This window comes from Buteo buteo, chromosome 14, assembly GCF_964188355.1.
Source record: "Buteo buteo chromosome 14, bButBut1.hap1.1, whole genome shotgun sequence".
Lineage (NCBI taxonomy): Eukaryota > Metazoa > Chordata > Aves > Accipitriformes > Accipitridae > Buteo > Buteo buteo.
Window position 1 is genome coordinate 14,074,830 of NC_134184.1, and position 19,279 is coordinate 14,094,108.

Here is a 19,279-nt window from a genome sequence, read left to right on the forward strand (position 1 = left end):
ATGAAGAGCAGGTGCACCAGAGTACACTCACAACACAGAAAAAAATCTTCTCTAGTTAGAGAAGCAGAATACTAACCTGGGGAGAAATATGATCTCTTTCCAAATATTCTAAACTGAGTATTAAAGTCTTGTCCTAAAACCAGGGAATTACAAACCCCTTTCAGGTCATCTGGTGACCTGAAAACCCCTTTTCCTGGTATTCACAAATCCTGTACATATTTTGTGCAATACCATTTTGTTCCTTCTCATTAAAGTTAAACATACAAATACATATGAGGGGCAATCAGATAATTTTTTAACAAAACGATATGCAAAAATGTTTATTAAAGACTGAAGATTATCTCTGAATACTGCTTTTACTCTACCAACAAGCAGAAACAAATGAGTGATGAATTCTCTCATGCTTTTGGTAAAGAGTGAAAAAGGGAAAAGAAGTAGTACAATTACTCAAAGTGATATGTGATGCTACTGGCTCAGAACTCGATGATTTAAGACCTACATTCCTTACTAAGATTACAGTGAATGAAAGACCTCACAGAAATCAAACCAAATTAACCCTGATCATTGGTAGATCATAAAGGCAAGAGGAGAGCAAAGGGAGAAAAATATATGAACTAATTGTAGAGCATTTTGACTATCCAGACATTTATAGCAAAAATATACAGAAAACAGGGACTCTGTGAAAACTACTTCTTACTGACAGTTTGGAATTGATTTCCTTTCATGAACACATTTATGAATCTGAAAGTACTGCTACAACTGACTGATGTAAGGTAAGTAACTTACTCCTGGGTGTGTGAACAGCAAAGAAACTGGGACACCTAGAAGACAGTTACAGGAATTAAACAGTTGGTTCCCATACTGCTAAGAAACACCAAAATAATATACAAACAAGCCAAACCAGTGATATGCTACAGCCGTAGATCAGTGGCTATTCTCATGTTATATTTAAGTACAACTGTCAGAAACAAGCCATTTATACATGAGATACCTTACTTTGAATTTACATTTGCAATTAGATTACAAGTTCTGGAAATCCTAGGCTTTTGCTCTACAGAAGATCAGATAAGACAGTAACAATGATCTCTCTAGATTTAAAAAGTAAATATGAATCTTTATGTGACTCTTACATGAAAGTGCCAAGGATGAGGGACTCACAGTGCTTTCTTCTGACATCACTGTATCCTAAGGTCCAACCCTAATTTATATTTTAGGTTTTGAATTTCAAAAATTCCAGTCAACAAAGCACGGCTGTTTACATAGTCCTTGTTCCAAGGCTCAGTCTTGATTTTTCCTTAATGCTATCACTTCTTATTTTTCTTCCATAACAATTTTAATATGCTATCGAAGCCTAAGAGGGGCTCACAGAATACCATTTAAAGAAAATGTACAGCCCTATAATTTTGTCTGTGTGTAGAGAAGACATCCCTTTGCCTCTGAATTACAAGTATCTCAGCATGCTATGAAGACACTGTAAATCCGTCAAGTACATTTTAAATTGCTTGGTTTTCTTCACAGGCAAAAATTTGAACACCTATGGCTTCCACTATGTAGAAATCAACTTGCTAAATAAGCATGCAATCCATGGTGCTCAGAACGTCATGTGGATTCTATGCTCTAGGTATCAAGATTACTATAAAGCTGTTTTTGCAACAGTAGGTAATCTTGAAGCACTATTGTAATTGACTGTTGCTTTCCCTTTTTTTTTTTCTTTTGTGCATCATGCCTTAACTCTCTGCTGAAATGCAGTCCAAAAGCTTGTTTGCTCAAAATTATCAGAAAATGGCACAAATGTATTTCATAATTTTTTAGATAAAAGCCAAGTAAACACCCGCTAAAGCCTACTAAATATCTAAGGACAGAACACTGTTCTAATTTCTCAGAAAAAAAAAAAAGTCTAAAAAAAAGACCATAGCAAAGTTGAAAACTTTGTAAACACTCCACATTATGATTTTTTTAACAATATGGGTAACTTTTAGACACCACATATTGGAAAATACACCTGCATCCATGAAACATAGTGAAAAATACATACTTTAGCATCTATCTACCTTGGCACTCTATTTAGAGAGTTTTAAACATGACAGAACTCTAAATCAAAGCAAATCAGCTTCTAAGAAGTATGTCAACCAACAGCTTAAAAATTGGCAGTTGAAGCTGAAATAGACAGCTGTTCTCTTTATTTCTGCTGTGTTCTCCTTCAGTAAGTAACTCCCTCTTCTTTACAGGCACAGCTGACGTTACCTAAGGATGTAAAAAACCATCAGCTCTGCTTCTCTGAAAGGGTGGTTTTAACCCTTTTTTTTTTTTTTTTTAAAGGAACTGGGTATCAATTCACTATGAACTCTATAGTCAACAAAGATGCTAGAAATGGCAGTTGCCCTTTAATCAACCATCTCTCTAGGTGAATAAACACTCTTCGGTAATCTATACCCTGCAATAAAACGTAAGAGCTTTTCCTGGAATGGCACCTATCAGCATCTAAAAATGACAACAGATACTAATGACAGTAACAAGCATGAGCAGAGATGCCTTTGATTGCTGTATTTGCAACTTTTCCCTACCATGGTTCTCTGACTAACTCAGTTTTCAGAACTAGTGAGAAAAGGGGACGTGCTAATACAAAGCATGTGAGTTATGCACAGCTCTTGATTGTTTTCCACAGGTCTTTAATGTTCTTGTTGGGGAGGGGCAGAAGGAAGGTTTCTGCTGCAAGTACAGCAGCTTGAGGAAGGTTATTTGTTCACTTCTCATCCTTTAAATTAATATTTAAATTAGTTTTCTAGTTACTTCATATTCTTCAGTAAGGCTTTGTAGATGCATTTTGTTTCATTTAATTTTGTTCTTCTCTCCTAAATATGAAATCTCAACTCATCCCTTATTATATTTACAACCAGCCCAAGTCATTACAGTTCTATGCATAGATTTCCATTTGTTTTACATGGAGATCAAATATAGACTATAGCTATTAATATGCACTATTGATGCTTAACAATTTTGTTATACTTAGTTAAAATTATGTTTATAATCTAATAGCATGGAAGACTTGAGGCAGGAATTAAGCTGATATTCAGCTCAAGCAGATAAACTGGTCAACTGCTGGGCTAATTTTTTTCTTAATCATTATTTAACATTAGCCTAATGATTTGTTTTACTGGCATTTTAATAAACTCCACTGAGTAAAAGTGTCTGATCTGCCATAGATTTAATGCACCATGACTACTGCTCAATATCTTCTATAGATGTCATAAGATTTTATGCTTACACAGTTAATCTACTTCATGACTTGCTTGCAAAGCTTTAGCATAAAAAGAGTGCAGGGGACATGGTTACCTTTAGATCATTACATTCATTAGCTCACCTCTGATACTGGTTTCCATATTTGTGAGTACTAAAGTCCTTTATCAGTTACCACAGGCATTTTTAACTCCCTTTAGCTTCCACAACTGTAATTTATTTATGTATAACAATTTGAGTAGAATACCAGCTTTTAAAAAAAGCCTGGGTTTGGAAGATTCTTAGCATAGTAAAACTATTGTGACAAGTTCCTGAACAGACATACTTATGCTTGGTGAAGATAATGATTACAGCAATACAGTGTTGATACAGTTTTTCTGTTGTATAAACAGCAATAAGCATAGTAAGTTTCTCTAAGTCCAACAAAGGGCCATGAAGACGATTAAGGTCCTGGGGCATCTCTCTTGTAAGGACAGGCTGAGGGAGCTGGGACTGTTCAGCTTAGAGAAGTCTCAGGCAAGATCCTATCAATGTATATAAATATCTGAAGGGAGGGTGCAAAATAGATGGAGCCAGGCTCTTTTCAGTGGTGCCCAGTGACAGGACACAAACTGAAACACAGAAGGTTCCATCTGAACATAAAGAAAAACTTTTTTTTACTGTGACGGTGATTGAGCACTAGCACAGGTTGCCCAGGGAGGTTGTGGAGTTACCACCCTTGGAGATCTTAAAAATTCATCTGCACATAGTCCTGGGCAACCTGCTTTAAATGAACCTGTTGGGGATGTGAGATGACCCGTGCTGGACAGACCAGGGAGGGGTTGTGGTGAGTTTGGAATTCCCTCGGGCTAAATTAAGGTGAAACAACACCAAACGATCAGTTGAACATTTCATTTAATGCAGGAGCAGCCTGAAGGCGGGCGGCGTTAACAGCAGGTGGCGGGGTTTCTCACAGCGGGAATTGGCGCCAAACCCCCTCAGGAGCCCGTGTAACCCGCGGTCACCCTCCCTCCCTCCACAAACACACACTCCAGGCCTTGCTTATCCGGGGATCAGCTCAGGGCGGAGAATGAGGCGAGCCCTCCCGGCGGTCAGGAGGGTCAGAGCGGACCCCCTCGCTTCCCAGACTCCCGCTCGGAGAGGAGCCCGACGGCGGATGGAGCCGCTCCCAGTCCCAGACCTGGTCGGCGGTCGGTGTCGAAAGGGGTGAGGTGTGGGGGTTACGGGAAAAGAGAAAGCTCTCACCGGCCCTGGCTCCAGCGCTGCTCCCCTCAGCCGAGGGGTCCCACTCCACAGGGCACAGGCACGTGGGGCTTCAGTTCGCGCCCTTTTATCATCTCCTGGCCCCTCCGTCGGGCGGGCACTCAAGCTCATTAGGCTAACGAGGTGTGATGGGCTGTTCATGCTTCCAGAACCTTCGGGAAAGGGGTCTCAGGGGCCGTGTGGGGGCGACGTCCCCTTGGGCGCGGACCTGAGGGCGGCCGGCCGGTCGGTCGGATCTCTGGCCGCGGCCGGTGAGCTGCCCCGCTCGGCCCGTCAGAAGAGCGTGTGCGAGCAGGGAGCTGCGCACCCTCCGGCACGGCATGGCCTCCTGCCCCGGGCTGGTGTCGGGGCGGATCGGGGCCAGTCGGCTGCGTTTCACCTGACAGGGTTCCTTGCTAGGCAGGGTTCCTGGGTTTAGGCACAACTTGCCCCGCCGCGATGTTCGAGACATGAACTCTTTCAGTCTCTCACAGGATGTCAGACCAGATAGCCTCCAAATCTGTCTTCCAGTCTCAACCATTCTGTGATTTTTTGAACAAAGCATACACTCTAGCCTCAGTCTGAGTTTAAAACTGCTTACATTTTTGAAAATTGCTTTATCTGAGATTGAAATTTATCCAGAAAAAACTTTGTAGCTTTAGGACTATTTATGCTTACTGTTTTGTAGAGAAGTGAGACTGTGGAAATTAATGTTTTTTCCAAGCTTACCTTTTGGAGTGGTACAAGCTGGGCATTGACTGGCTGGTGAGGAGTTCGATAAGGACCTAGGGGACCTGGTGGACAGCAAGCTAGATTTGAGTTAGCAATGTACTTAGGCAGCAAGGGAAGATAAAGTGTACTTACCTGTATCAGCAGGAACATACCCACTAGATTAAGAGAATGAATCTACTGATTGCTTATTCCTCTTCATTTGGCATTCATGAGTCAACATCTGGAATACAGCCAGCTTGGGGCTCCCGAGAAAAAGAAAGATGTTGATAGTCTTAAAGAAAGTCCCCCCCAGGGCCAGAAACATGGTCAGGGTGTGGAGCACATCCCACATAAGAAGAGGTTGAGAAAACTGCTCTATTTCAGCATGGACAGTTGCTGTTGGATGTGATAGAACTTATAGCAGCCTCCAATACTTAAGAAGAATTTATTGAAAATACAGAGGCAGGCTGTTTAAGGAGGTGCACAGAGAGAAGAAACAATGGTAATAAGGTGAAACAAGAGAGGTTCTGACCTGATATTAGGAAAAAAATATATCCATAATGAAAATAGTTGAGCAGTGGAACAGGTTGCCTAGAGGGGTTGTCATTCTCTGTCCTAGGAGGTTTTCAAGACCCAAAAGCATAAAGCTTTGAGCAACCTGGACTTAATTAATAGTTGATGCTGCTTTGAGCAGAAGGTTGGACTAGAGATCTCCTGAGGTGTCTTTCAACCTGAAGTATTCTATGTAATCAGTGGTCTTTTGAATAAAGACAACAGATTAGAACACATTAGATATGATGAATGAGACAAGAGCATGTACTGAAAGGAGAGATGGAGTTATTTTTAATTTACCACACAGTGATAGCAAAGTCAGATGAATGATGCAACACATTCTTCAGTGAGAATGTCATTACTAAATCCTTTATTGTTCTAGTAGTTAATTAAGAATTAATATCTGCTTTCAGAATATAATGGTTCAACCACTTTCAACTGTGAATTAAAATAACTTCAGAAAAAAAAAATTATTCACCTCTTGGAATCTGCACACTGCTGGCTTTTTTTCCTTTTTCTTCATATTTTTTTTCTTAAAGTGTATCAAACCATAGCTGAACTTTTAAGATCTTTCACAGATAACTTTTTTGGCTGTCACTGCATAATACGTAATTGTGGTTTGTTGCAGCAGCAATTTCCAGCTTTGGGAAGATATGACTCTAAAGGTATGAATTTTCAAAATACAGATTACAGAACTGTAAACAGTCACCAAGAGTTTGTTTCAGTTCTGAGGGCAAAATAGGCCTCCTGGTTATATATCAATGCAAAGCTTTTTCAAACTGATATTACTATCTCTTTCTCTCTACTACTATTCCATATACAAGTAGCATGACTCTGGGTAACCAGAGTCATCCACTTTATGCATGTTTCTTTTTCATTCAGTCCTCTGTAGAGGACAGCATGGTGTCTAATGACTCCTGAACAAATACAGTCTTTGAATAATAGAGTCAGGAATTTAGGTTATTCTAGAAAGAAATTACAGTGGAGGAGTTCTTAGACCCAGTAAAATGTCAATTCATTAGTTAAAAACTCCAGAGATCACTCTTTGGAAAGCAGGTAAGGACTGCTGAGTATCATTTGAGTAGACACTTGCTGATAAGTAAGTTTTTCAACAGAATTTATAGAAAAATCTGTAGATTGCAACCACTTAAAATCATTCTCTAATAAAATTTATTTTATTTCTTTAACAAGTACATTATTTTTTTCCCTCTAAATATAGGAAAAATTATTTCCTTGTTACATTAGCTCATCTTCTTTTTTATGTCTACAGCTTACAGATTTTCACTGCTGGTATTCACCTTTTTATACTTCTGCCTTGTATAGAAATTGCAAAATTGTATTAAAAAATATAATATTTGTCAAATTAGAATATTTTGGGGTAGCATTCCAGATTGAGCAAGTCTCTCTTGAGAGATATGTCAGCTGCAGAATTAAACTTACAGAAGTACAAAGAAGACAAAAAGAGAGTGAAATGAGAATATTCACACTTTGAGATGACCCTTTTCTTGCTCTGTTTCTTTTGCAAATTGAAAGGAAACAAAAAAAAATATATTTTGCCTCAAGAAAGACTGTAAAATTTCTAAAATTTCAAAGTCTTTCCCATAAACTTCTTACAGAGAAATGTAACCATTACATTGGTATAGTGAAAGCAAATTTATGGTAATTTCTGTTCATTATAGAAATAGTGGTAAGAAAAAGCAATTCAAGAAATTTAATTCTCATTGCTTTTAAGACAGGTAGATTGATTTAAACCATTATCTGCAGTCAAAATACTGCAGCTTAGATCTATTAGCTGACTAAAGGACAGATAAGATAGCAAGAGGATTTGAAATACTGGGTTACAAGAAAGAATATTGGAAAATCTATCCAAAATTGGGGAAAGAGTAGGGATGTGAGCATATACATACATATATATATATATATATATATATATATCAGGTATTTTTTGAAGAAGAGAGTTTTCTTCTCCTCCTCAGGCAGTTACCAGATCAAACATTCCATTGACAAAATCATGATATAACCTAGACTTGTGTAACTGGTATGGTAATGAATTCCTTTACTTCTTTCAGTTCAGAAATTGCTTCCGAACTGGAATGCAAGGAGTATGGGGTATCTAAAAGACATCAAGAGGAAAGTATCTGACTGAGAGGCTGCCAGGTTGAGTGGGTCAAAATGGGAAAAAAAAGTAATGCAAAACGTGGTTTTATTCACTAAAACTGTCTAATTTCTCTAGTTCATGATAACTATCTAGATGTAATGTGGTAGAGAGCTATAGAGCATTCACATTTCAACCACTAAGAGTGGTCTTATGGAAGTACTACTTTCCATTGCTGAAATCACTTGTGTGACAAGTTTATTTTCTTAGAGGGAGAACAGCCCAGGAGCTGGTTTATGGGCTAAGAAATTTCTAACTGACAATCTCAACATCTGAGCTAGGATGGTGTGGTGAAGGAAGACTAAAGAATCCTCTCTTAGACAGCATATCTTCTGCTAGTTTTCGTATTTCTGCACCTGCATCTACGCACCTTATGCCCATGGACATCTTTCAGCAAATCACACACAAAAAAAACCCAAACCAAAAGTTTTTCCCAAGAAGCAATAGGCAGAAGCAGAAGAGAATCGTAATTATTTTATTTCACAGTATGCTATGGCTCTGTAATGGATATGTAGAGATTTTTTTATTTTCTGAAAAGCTGCTAACATGGTTAACCCGAGGGATCTTTATCCCAGTTAAGACAGAGGTTTATGAATGTTTGCAAATAGCAGTCTGCTCATTTTATTTTATACAAACAAAAGCTGTAGAAGTACTCTCAGTACTGAATCAATTAAAGGGCTGCAGCTCTTAATCTGTGAGGAGAGACTGAGGGATCAGGGTGTGTTTGGCCTGGAGAAGAGAAGTTGATTTTAAAGGGAATTGCATGCTGTACTTCTGCTAGTAAATCAAACTCTGCCAAGGTGCAAGCTTGAGCATTGGCTCACAGCTTTCCCTACTCTTATGGGCATGAAACTTTTGGTTTCAGCCTGTACCAGCTAGTATTCTCCTAAACAAACCTCAAAAACTGTTCAGGAGCTAGTACAGGACAGATCCCATTACTCAACATGGATTTGTCTACTCTAATAGAGAGGAGACAGGAGAGAGTTTTACTATAGAGACATGAGCCATCCAATGTCAGCAGCCCTCAGACAAAGAAGCCCTGTTTGTGTTTAAAGTTTATTTGTATGGATGTACCCACAGATCTATTTTCCTCCTTCCTGAGCTTTTTCCTCTAATGTTTGCTATCTTGCTTTATTAACGAGTCCTAAATAAAGCTGTGTTATAACTGGAATGTGTCTTTAATAAATTTGTTTCATAAGTTTACCAGTACCTTATTTCTCATCATAACCATGTAACAGCAACATAAGATGTTCAGGGATTTCTGTAGCAGGAAATTATGGAATAACCTGTCAAAACAGAGAAGTCACCTTCTGAGCATTGCTTTTGTTCCATCTCTCCATTAGTTTTAGTTCCAGTTAATTTAGTTGTAGAAATCTTCATTATTTATATAAAGTTCTTAACTATTTTGAATATTGTCAGTCTCTTTGCTTGTCAGGTGGATACCATGGGCTGACTACGCTTTGTGTATCTATTTGTGGCCTCATTGCCCCATCTATTAAATAATTCTGTGGTCTACTTGTTCATTCTTTGATCTGTTGAAAGAGTTACAGTCTCTTTCAAAACCCAGTTTATGTTTCAAGGAAAACACTAGCCTTGATATGAGCATTTTCTTTAACTGATTTCAGGCAGGTCAAGATTTCATACTTTCTTCCTCAAAACAGGACTTTCTCCCTTCTCGCTGTCTCATCCACATTGCTGGAGAGTTTTTTTTCCTATAGTAGATCTTACTCACTTAAAAAATTTCCATGTGTCTTTGTACTCTGTCAGATCTCTGTATATGAACAGATTGGTTCTGGAGATTTGGCTTCTTTAAGGAACTCTTAATATCTACAACACTAGAAGACAGGCTGTGTCCCTAGGAGGGGGAATTACATAATAGCTGAAACTGTTGTGATTTTTTTTTCTGGGGGGTGGGGGAGAATTGGATTTTGATTGTTTGGTTTTACTCATAAAGAAGCATCTTGCCAAATTTATGAAATCTGTATTTTACATATACATTGTATTCCTTTAACTTTTTCAGTTTTGTCTGTATTGATGTATTTTTCGGGTAATGTCCAAGCAAAATATCAGTTTGAGGTGCTCTATTTCTATACAGAGAAAGATCAGGAAAACAACAGGGATTCAGAAAATGAGAAAGTCACTGTAGAAAATGAACCATTTCCAAAATAATAGCAGTAGAGTTACTCATTACTTAAGAGTTCTACAGATACTTGGTTATTGTTATGAATTCTACCAGCACAAACTTTGGTGTACTACTGTGGTGGGATGGCCAGTTGCCAGACCCTCCCCCCCCAGCTGCTCTCTCACTCCCCCTCCCTAACAGGACACAGGGGAGAAAATAAGACATAAAAGCTCATGGGTCAAGATAAAGACAGGGAGATCACTTACCAACTACCATCACAGGCAAAGGAGACTGGACTCGGGGAAAATTGCTTTCATTTATTGCCAATTAAAATAGAGTAGGATGGTGACAAGCGAAGACAAAAACTAAAACACTGCCTCCCCACTCTCCCTTCTGCCCAGGCTCAACTTCACCCTTTAAATCCCAACTCCTCTACCTTACCCCTCCTGAGCGGCGCAAGGGGATGGGGAATGGGGGGTTGTGGTCAGTCCGTAACAGCTCCTCTCTGCTGCTCCTTCCTCCGCATGTTGTTCCCCTGCTCCAATGTCAGTCCTTCCTGCAGCTTGCAGCCCTTCAGTCTGCTCCAGAGTGGGTCCTCCACACGCTGCAGTGCTTGTCAGGAAGATCTGCGCCAGCATGGGCTCTCCGCAGGCCACAGCTCCTTCAGGAAACATCCACCTACTCCAGCATGGGGTCCTGCACAGGCTGCAGTGCGGTTATCTGCTCTGGTGTGGTCTTCTCCACAGGCTGCCAGGACTACCTGCTTAACTGTAGTCCTCTCCATAGGCTGCAGGGGAATCATAGATAGGTTAGCAGTGGTGGAGGTGCATTTTATAACAGGTGTAGAAGTATTTAATACCTGTTCCAGACATAATACACTATATTTGCATTGCCTTGTGTTACATTCTGTGGACTTGACTGCTGAGTTCAGATCCAGTCCTGGGTGTCCTAATACTCCATAATCAAAACTTTCACCTAGATTTTTTTTCATTATTTTCCCTAAACCTTTCTTGCTTATCTATATATGCTATTAGGTTTTGTAATTTTAAAAATTCAGGTATCAATTTGTTAGGTTATTCTATAGAATTGAGAGTTAACTGTGTTTGGGAAGAAGGAATATACAGTAATGTATTCTGTTCTGCTCTACATGAATTTGTGCACAAAAATAAAAGCATTTTGTATAGATCACTACCAAAGTCTGTGTGGGCAATAAAAGCACTTGTAGAAAGACAAGTTGAGAAAAAAGTACAAGCAATTCCGTTAGAAACAGTTTATTTGATTACATAGTTATGACATGATGGCTTGTTTCTAAAGAAATCTAAAGAAAAGTCTTTGCAAAATCTAATGGCCTAATTCAACCCTGCTGTGCCTGATAAATTGCACCTTTTTATGTGAGAGATGATTATGTCCAGAGTAGATAAAAGTAGTACAGATTTACTGTCGTGTCCCAGCTTATAGTCAATGACCCGTTAGAGTATACATAAGTATGTTCGGTTTAGTCTCTAGAATTCCTGACAAATGGAAACAAAAAAGTTAGGTGAAATGATGTCTGCACATCATATATTTTCATTTTCTTTCCCTTGAACTTGAGATCAGCTACAGCTATAGAGAATACAACATAATGAAAAGCTGAATTATGCAGCAAAACAGTGCAGTACTAAATGAGCAAAACAGTATAAATAGAACAGACATTGAAATGCTTTCTGTTATATGATCTCTAGCATTTTATTCCTCTGAATTACTTGAAATGCAAGCAAACAAGCAGCTGAGGCAGTTGATAGCTGTTAACAGAAGACAAAGCTTTCAGTTTTTTTGTTTTTTTTTTTTTATATATTGTTTCCTACATTTTTGTGGAACTTACCACGTTTTATGAATATATCATGCCAAAGGCAGAACAATGATTACATAAGATAGAATGTTAGTGTAATTATTGATATAATATTAAAAAAATAAATGTATTTAGCTCCTGCTCACTTAAAAGAGCCCTTTTTTAAAGGAGTTGTGCATTGGTACTAGCTGAACTCTGTTTATGAACCCAGTACTGAAAAGTGTCATCACTGTTGCCCATTTCTGGAAAGAATTTTTACCTGTTCTTAATGTTCATGTCCATGTTCTTACTGAATTAAGGTACTTAACATGAATAGACTGGTCTGGAGATGGAGTTCACTGTACTGAAAAGGATATAATTTTATAAATGTAAACTGAAACACTGTAATACTTTTGACAACTTGCTTGGTGAACAGGAAGATGTGTCACTAACAAGGAACTAACTTGAGGCATCTTGTTTTGGAAAGCAAAGACGTCATTGGCATTTCAACTACTAGATAGGTTTAACGAGGAGAAAGATCTGAGCAAAGCTAATCCCTGTTTTGAACTTTGGACATCTTAAATACCGTTGTCACTGATTGGCAATAAAAAGGACACATGTATCAATGTCCTGCAAAGAGTAAACAAACTATTACTTAAACAGAGAAGCCTATGTAGAGATTTGAAGTGAAATAAGGGCAAAATAAGCTGGGTGCTTTGCTTAACCTAGAGCTCTAAAAAGCTCGTCATCCTGGTGATTTAGTAGATACTGTGGAGGTGCTGAACAATACGTGGTGCAGCTTGAGGTGTCAGTTAGATGTCCTGTTCAAGCTACAGAGAACATTTATGAAAATCTTCTTATGCCACACTAAATAAGATTCTAACCAGTATATAACCAAAGGTAGGTGAGAAGGAAGTTCCCTTAGAAGCTGGAGAAGGATCTGGTGGATTATTTGCATTTTTTCCCCCTGTTTAACAGAGAGTGAATGAGGATGGTGCAGCATGGGAAAAGGAAGGTAGGAGAGGCTAGCAATATAGATATGCATTAAGAATTAAGCTTAATGCTTAGAAGTAGAGTGAAAATATCATAAAGTGCTTGAATAAATAGTGAATTTATTACTACTGAATTTTTCTTATATATTCTCTGCACCAGTTCCTTTAGCAAAATGCATTTTTGTTTTGTGCATTAATGTTAGAATGGAAAGTAGTGTCAAGAGTGCTTAGAAATGTTCCAATTTCTGGGTATTCAAGAAGTATATGGAAGGTGAAGGGGCTCAAACCAGAGTTTTCTGTGTTTTCAGAACAAATTACATTCAACCATTCTCACCAACAACTCACTTCCATCTCCCTCCCTGCTCCAACAGGCAATGGGAGTTGCATGAAGAGATTCTGTCAGCAAGCCATTTCTGCAGTTAAGGCCCAATCTCGCAGTATTTATAAAATATTTTCATAGTAATTGTGGATCCTTCCCATTGATTTTATGAGTGTAAAATAAAGTCTTAATTTTCAAACTGAACTGAGCTTCAAAAGTGGGACATGAAGAGCGTGAAAACATACCATAAATGACCAACTACCTAAAGTGAAGAGAGTAGGTGAAAATCCAGTGCTCTTGATGCAGTCTTTGTCTTATGGAGGTAAGAAACCAATTGAATCTTTGGCCTGGTCACAGAAGAGTACATCTGCAAGGTTAAATTATAAATTCTAAAAACCTTTGTTAATGAGGTATACTACAGCATGTACATATTAATGTGATGTATATGTGTACATTGTCATAAACCTTTTGAAACTGTAGACCTTTTCAGGATGCTATTAGTGTAATTTAGGAGAATCAACACAATTATTTTGGATTAGGTAATGGAAATTGGCGTGATAAATAAATGTTAGAAGGCTCTTGGGGATATGAAACTGTATTATTAAATTAGAACTTCAGCTCAAATGATAAGGTCTGGTGATTGCATTTTCATTAGTCGTACATTCTGCAGTGTCACATAATAGCTTTGTTGATTGTGCATAATTTACAATGCTTTCAAAATGCAACACAATTACATGTATCTTTAAAATAATATTGTTGTACTGGAAAAAAATGGATGGGGCTGGTTGAAGCATTTTGAAACTTGTAGGAAAAACTGCAACTCTCATCTAGAGTAAGCATAGGAGACATACTCCACATGAAACCTAATATTTTCACTGATAGAAATAGCTATCCAAAGCAAAAATACTACAGAAAATGTTGAAGCAGATAATGTTAGTATTTCCCTAGGAAAAAAACTTGGTAAATTACTGCCAGACAATGTAAGAGTTTAGGGAAGCAGGGGATTGTAAGAGAAGAAGATACAGAACAGAGAATGAAAAAAAAAAATGAGACAAATTTTTCATCTGAAAAATAAAATATAAGCTAAAAAGCACCTGCAACTATGAGTATGAGTCTCTTTTTTGAAGCTGGTGTGTTTAGGGGATTACAGTTGTATTCTCCTATAGAGAATCTACAGTTTTGCCACCAAGTAATATTTTACTTCATCGCAAATTAAAAAAAAAATTAAAAATCTAGATCTCAGGTGAACTAAACCAGACAGATGCTGCAGAAAGCATTTCCTTTTTTTAAATGAAAGTGGGTTTTTTGAAGATGAATGAAAAAAACCAACATGTAATAACTAGCAAAGGTTGGTATCATACATAAAACACGTCCACTAGTTTCATTCTTTTAAAATTATTACTACACTGATTTTATTATTAAATATTAGTATATTATTAAATGTATATTGTAAACTATGCTTTAACTGGTGAATTACTATGACCAAAGTGCTGACTATGTTAAATATTTTAAAACTTATTTTACTGGTTATTATTTATAAATTCCCACTATTAAATATTGATAAATAATTTTTCTTTCTAAGCAACCGATGCATCCTAGAGTACATGATGATGTCGCTGTAGTCAGTCTTAAGCCGTGTGTCTGTTCTAATTTTTATTTTTCCTTGAATTTTTTGCTTCACCTACCTCTACTTACATTTTTGTGATAAATATCTATACTTATTGAAGAAAATAGGAAAAAAATTATACCAGGCATAGCAGTTGTGGTTTAGACACTGTTATTATTTTATGACTTTATTTGTTATTTGGTCCAGCCAAGTGACAGGCTGTGACTCTGACCTCCAGAGTAGTTGTTGCTTTCAAACTATAAAAAAACCTGATCAGTATACAAGGGAAGACAAAGTCTGGGCGCACTGTGAGTCAGTGGCTCCATGGGACCAGGGTGCTGGGAACCGTTGAGTCTTGCACTGGGGTTCTGAGGGCAGGGACAGGCGGCCAGGGTCCATCCCACTGCCGCAGCCAGGAGCAGGGCAGCCAGGGCAGCAGGGCAGCCCCAGCCCCAGGCATCGGGCACCTCCCTGGGGACGGGCATGGGCTGAGGTCAGGCCAGGATGTTGTCCTGTGGGAGGGGGTCAGGAACCAGCCGGGTGAGGGGAAGGAGGGTCCGACACAGTCCCAGGATCTCTGGGCAGGGCCAAGGGACAGCACCCAGTGAACCCAGACACACTGACCAGATGAGAGCTGCAGTCTGCTGTGACTGGGGCACAACCTGGGCAGCGGGGAAAGTGCTTGGACCCAGGGGAATGGCAGAGTACATGTCCTAGTGTTGCATCCGAAGTGCAACCAGGCCTTAAGGGCAGCCTATCAAACTAAATACAAGGGGTAGAATATGTACTTTTCTTTAATGACAGTCAAGTAATACTAAATCTTGTATCAATATAGAAAACCAGAGCAATTGATTTTGCATACCTGATTCTGAAGAAAAGTGCTTAAGGAACTCAGTTGTGTGAGTTACAGTTTTATATATGTAATTTACAGGCAACCCATTGTACAATTGGTTATGGTCTACCTTGATGTATTCTCTCCATGGTTAAATTTAACTGGTTTTCCCACTGAAGGTTATTTTTTCTTCAATTTGTTAATACATCCATTCTGTGGATCATCCATCAAAGTATACTTTCTCAGTTAGCCTGGTCACCTATGGTAGCATAGCTAATTATCTTTTAAGTAGCATTAAGAGGCAATATCTTAATGGATACTGAAGGATGTTTTTCCAATCATGGTTCAAAATAATCTTAATACATTCTTTCTCATGCATATTCTTACTTCTCAGAGCCCCTAGAATTTTGAGTTATATATACATGTATAAATGCATGTAGGTACACTTGATGATCTTAAAGGTCTTTTGCAAACTAAATGATTCTATGATTCTGTATGTACATATATACTTATGTATGTATTGTACCTTCCTAATGTCTTATTATTAGCATGTCTCTAATTATGGAATTGTTATTGCTATGACTCTTTAATTTGATTCCGTTTCAAGTTACAAGGAGAGTTCAGATGCAACTGTGGGATAAGAAAGCAGCTTCTGATGTCAGTGTACTGAAAAACAAAAGCAACAAAAACCCCAGCTAAATATTCAGGTTACCTATATTAGTACTTACATCTATTAAAACATACATTTATTTGAAAAAAAAGACCACTGAACATGTTTTTACTCACCAAAACCATCCAGATAAGAGGAGTAGATAGAGGAAAATACAGTGCAGTAAGCTTACCCCAAATTCAGTAGCTTGTAACAAGCAAGGAAAAAAACCATCAGATCTGATCTTCTGTTGGAAAGCTTAATTATGTGAATATATTTTCTCTGTGTTGATGAACTCTCCACCCAGGAGTGCATGCTGGAGTACCAAACATGCTGACGTCATCCTGACTATCCCATTTTCCCTTTGGCCAGGAAGTGATACATCAATCCCGGAAGCTCTAGGAGATTTTAGACATTGTATTCTTCAAATGTAGTCCAATTGTTGATGACCAGACTGTCTTAACACTCCATGAAGTACATATCATACTTTGATTTTGATGTCACTAACATATTTACTAGTCTGTAGAAATGTTTGTATCTGTGCTAACCCCAACAGCTTGAGCTTTTAGTCTTGAAAAAGAAAAAAAAAAGAAGGTCCGTTTTTTCTAAAGATTACTGGTTTGTAGGTCATCATCTCAGAAGTTACTTAATGCCTGTGTTTAGGCTGCTGAAGAAAGCCCAGGTGCCAGGTTTTAAGCATGTCTTTATAGGCCTGTTTAAAAGCTATGCTAAGTTGAGCATCAAAACAGAAGGCTTCATAAACACAAGTCACTTTTTAAAAACTCAACTGAAAGTATAGACTGAGAAAACAATTTTAACAAAGTGCTTAACCTTGTGGACTTGCCTACAAACTCAACAGTATCTAAATATCCTTGAACTGTGGAAACCTAAAAACTCTATTATGAAGTTTAAACCCATTCGTGTTTGAATTTAACAAGATTATAGCATTCTCAAATAAAAAAATAAATCTCTTTTTTCATATTTGGAAAAGAGATCAAAATGCTTTTCCACTAAAATGAAAAATAAAAACAATAAATGTGATAGCTCTGTCACACACTGGTACAAAAGAGTACAATGGATTTTCCCACTGTTTTCTGTTCACTGTGGTTTTGGTGAGAAAATAATTCCAGGGAATTTTACATATGATAAACTGATCTCATATACATTATATAGAGTCCAGATAAATATGCTTTACATATATGCTTTCAAGCTTAATATTAAAAAGATAAATTTTAAAATAATGCAATACTTTTAAAAAAAGAATTAAATAAACTTCTGATATATTTTTAAGCCAGATCTTTGACTATCTTAAATTACTGCAGTTTAGTGGATTTCAAGAGTGCATTGCATACTGCCTAGTTTTCTATTGTAAAAAATTGTGAAGTTTTGCAGTTTTCCTCAGGTTAACCTTCCTACAGTCTTATGTTATTCTCTGTGTTTAAAGATAAACTTGCTTTTTTATGTATTTAATGTATTATTCAACTCCCTGTGACATACCTTATACAATGTTATGGTTCTAAAATAAATATACAATATAACAGTACTCATTAAATTAACAAGCATTTTAACAGTAAATTTAGTAAAGAACCATCACTTTTAGGAAAAAAAATTTAAAGTCTTTATTTGTCCAGTAAACTCTTTAGGTAAAGTATACTTTCAGGAATCTTGACAGGAAAAGATAGTAAGTACACAAAATGGGATTTAGGCATAATTTGGGGTACCCTATAAAAATCGTGATATAATAACCTCAGCAGCTCATTTATTCTAGGAAGACTTTGACTGAGTTGTTTTTTTACTAAAAAGTTATGTATTCCCACACAACTCAGTCCATCCATACCAAGAGCTTGTATCACCCGAGCAGAGACATGCCTGCCTCTCTCCTGGGATTCAGTGAGACTGACAAACTAAGCCTAGTAAAAACTACAGTTGTATTTTGACTTCTCTTCTAGTATATGTCCTGGTTTATCTGGATATATCTGATTATCTGGGCTGGGCAATTCATTAGAGTTCTAGCTCAGCTACGACATACAAATCCAAGTCTAGTTTACTTGGAAAGCAATGAGTAAAATGTAGAGGAAACACTTTTTTGCTTAATGTGAAGTGAAAATGAGGCTTGGACTCCCACAGTCCCCAAACATGAAAAGCTCCCAGGCTCCCTAAATTGGATACAACCTAGGGCTTCTGATAAACTCTGTCCAAAAGCTGTGCTCTGAGCAGGCCTAGCAAGAACTCATCAACAGCAGACCCACAGCAAAACTGTTTGACTTGTTTTATTATTATTAAAATATTATGTTCTGAAAGTGCAAGGAACTCCAGATAGATTACTCTGTCCTGTTGATAATGGTGATGTGTGCCAGCCTCTGCATCAGGTTTGCTATCCTTCCTGAGGTTGGCAGTAGTTCTACTTCAAAGTAGAATTATTACATGCACTTGAAGAAGTCCTGGGATCAAAACCTGATTCACAGGAGGCAACAGATGCTAATGACATTTGGACTGGAGTCAATGTGCGGTTCCCAAAAGGGCTAAAACAGAACCCAGAAGGCCATTCTCATTTATCCTGTAAGTTTTGTTTTAGTTTTTTTCTATGTGAACATACATATGTAAGGCAAAAAGTATACAATGACACTTTTTAAGACCTTCCTAAATAAGATGAGAAGTTTCTCATCACAATTTATTTTCTTTTAGTACTGCATCAATTTGAATAACTTATAATGGTTTGTTTGAATATTCAGCATTCTGAAAATGGTACACAGATTTTCAAGGGCTTTGATACAATCTAAAGAGGTAGTGGAACATATACCTCCATACCTGCATTTCAGATTTTCTCCAGTAAACTCATTTACGGGAGCTTAATACGGGAATACTGAAACAGTGGTGTCCCTCAACCCCTACATACCTCCAGGTTGATTCAGTATTTTCAGCTAGCACTCATAACAGAAAAATTCTACCAGATAACTGCATTTACATAATCAAAATAAATGGCTGTGGTGAAGTAACTTCTCGTGAAGGCTCAACCTTTTCTTACATCTACAGCACCCTGCGGAAGTTGAATAAT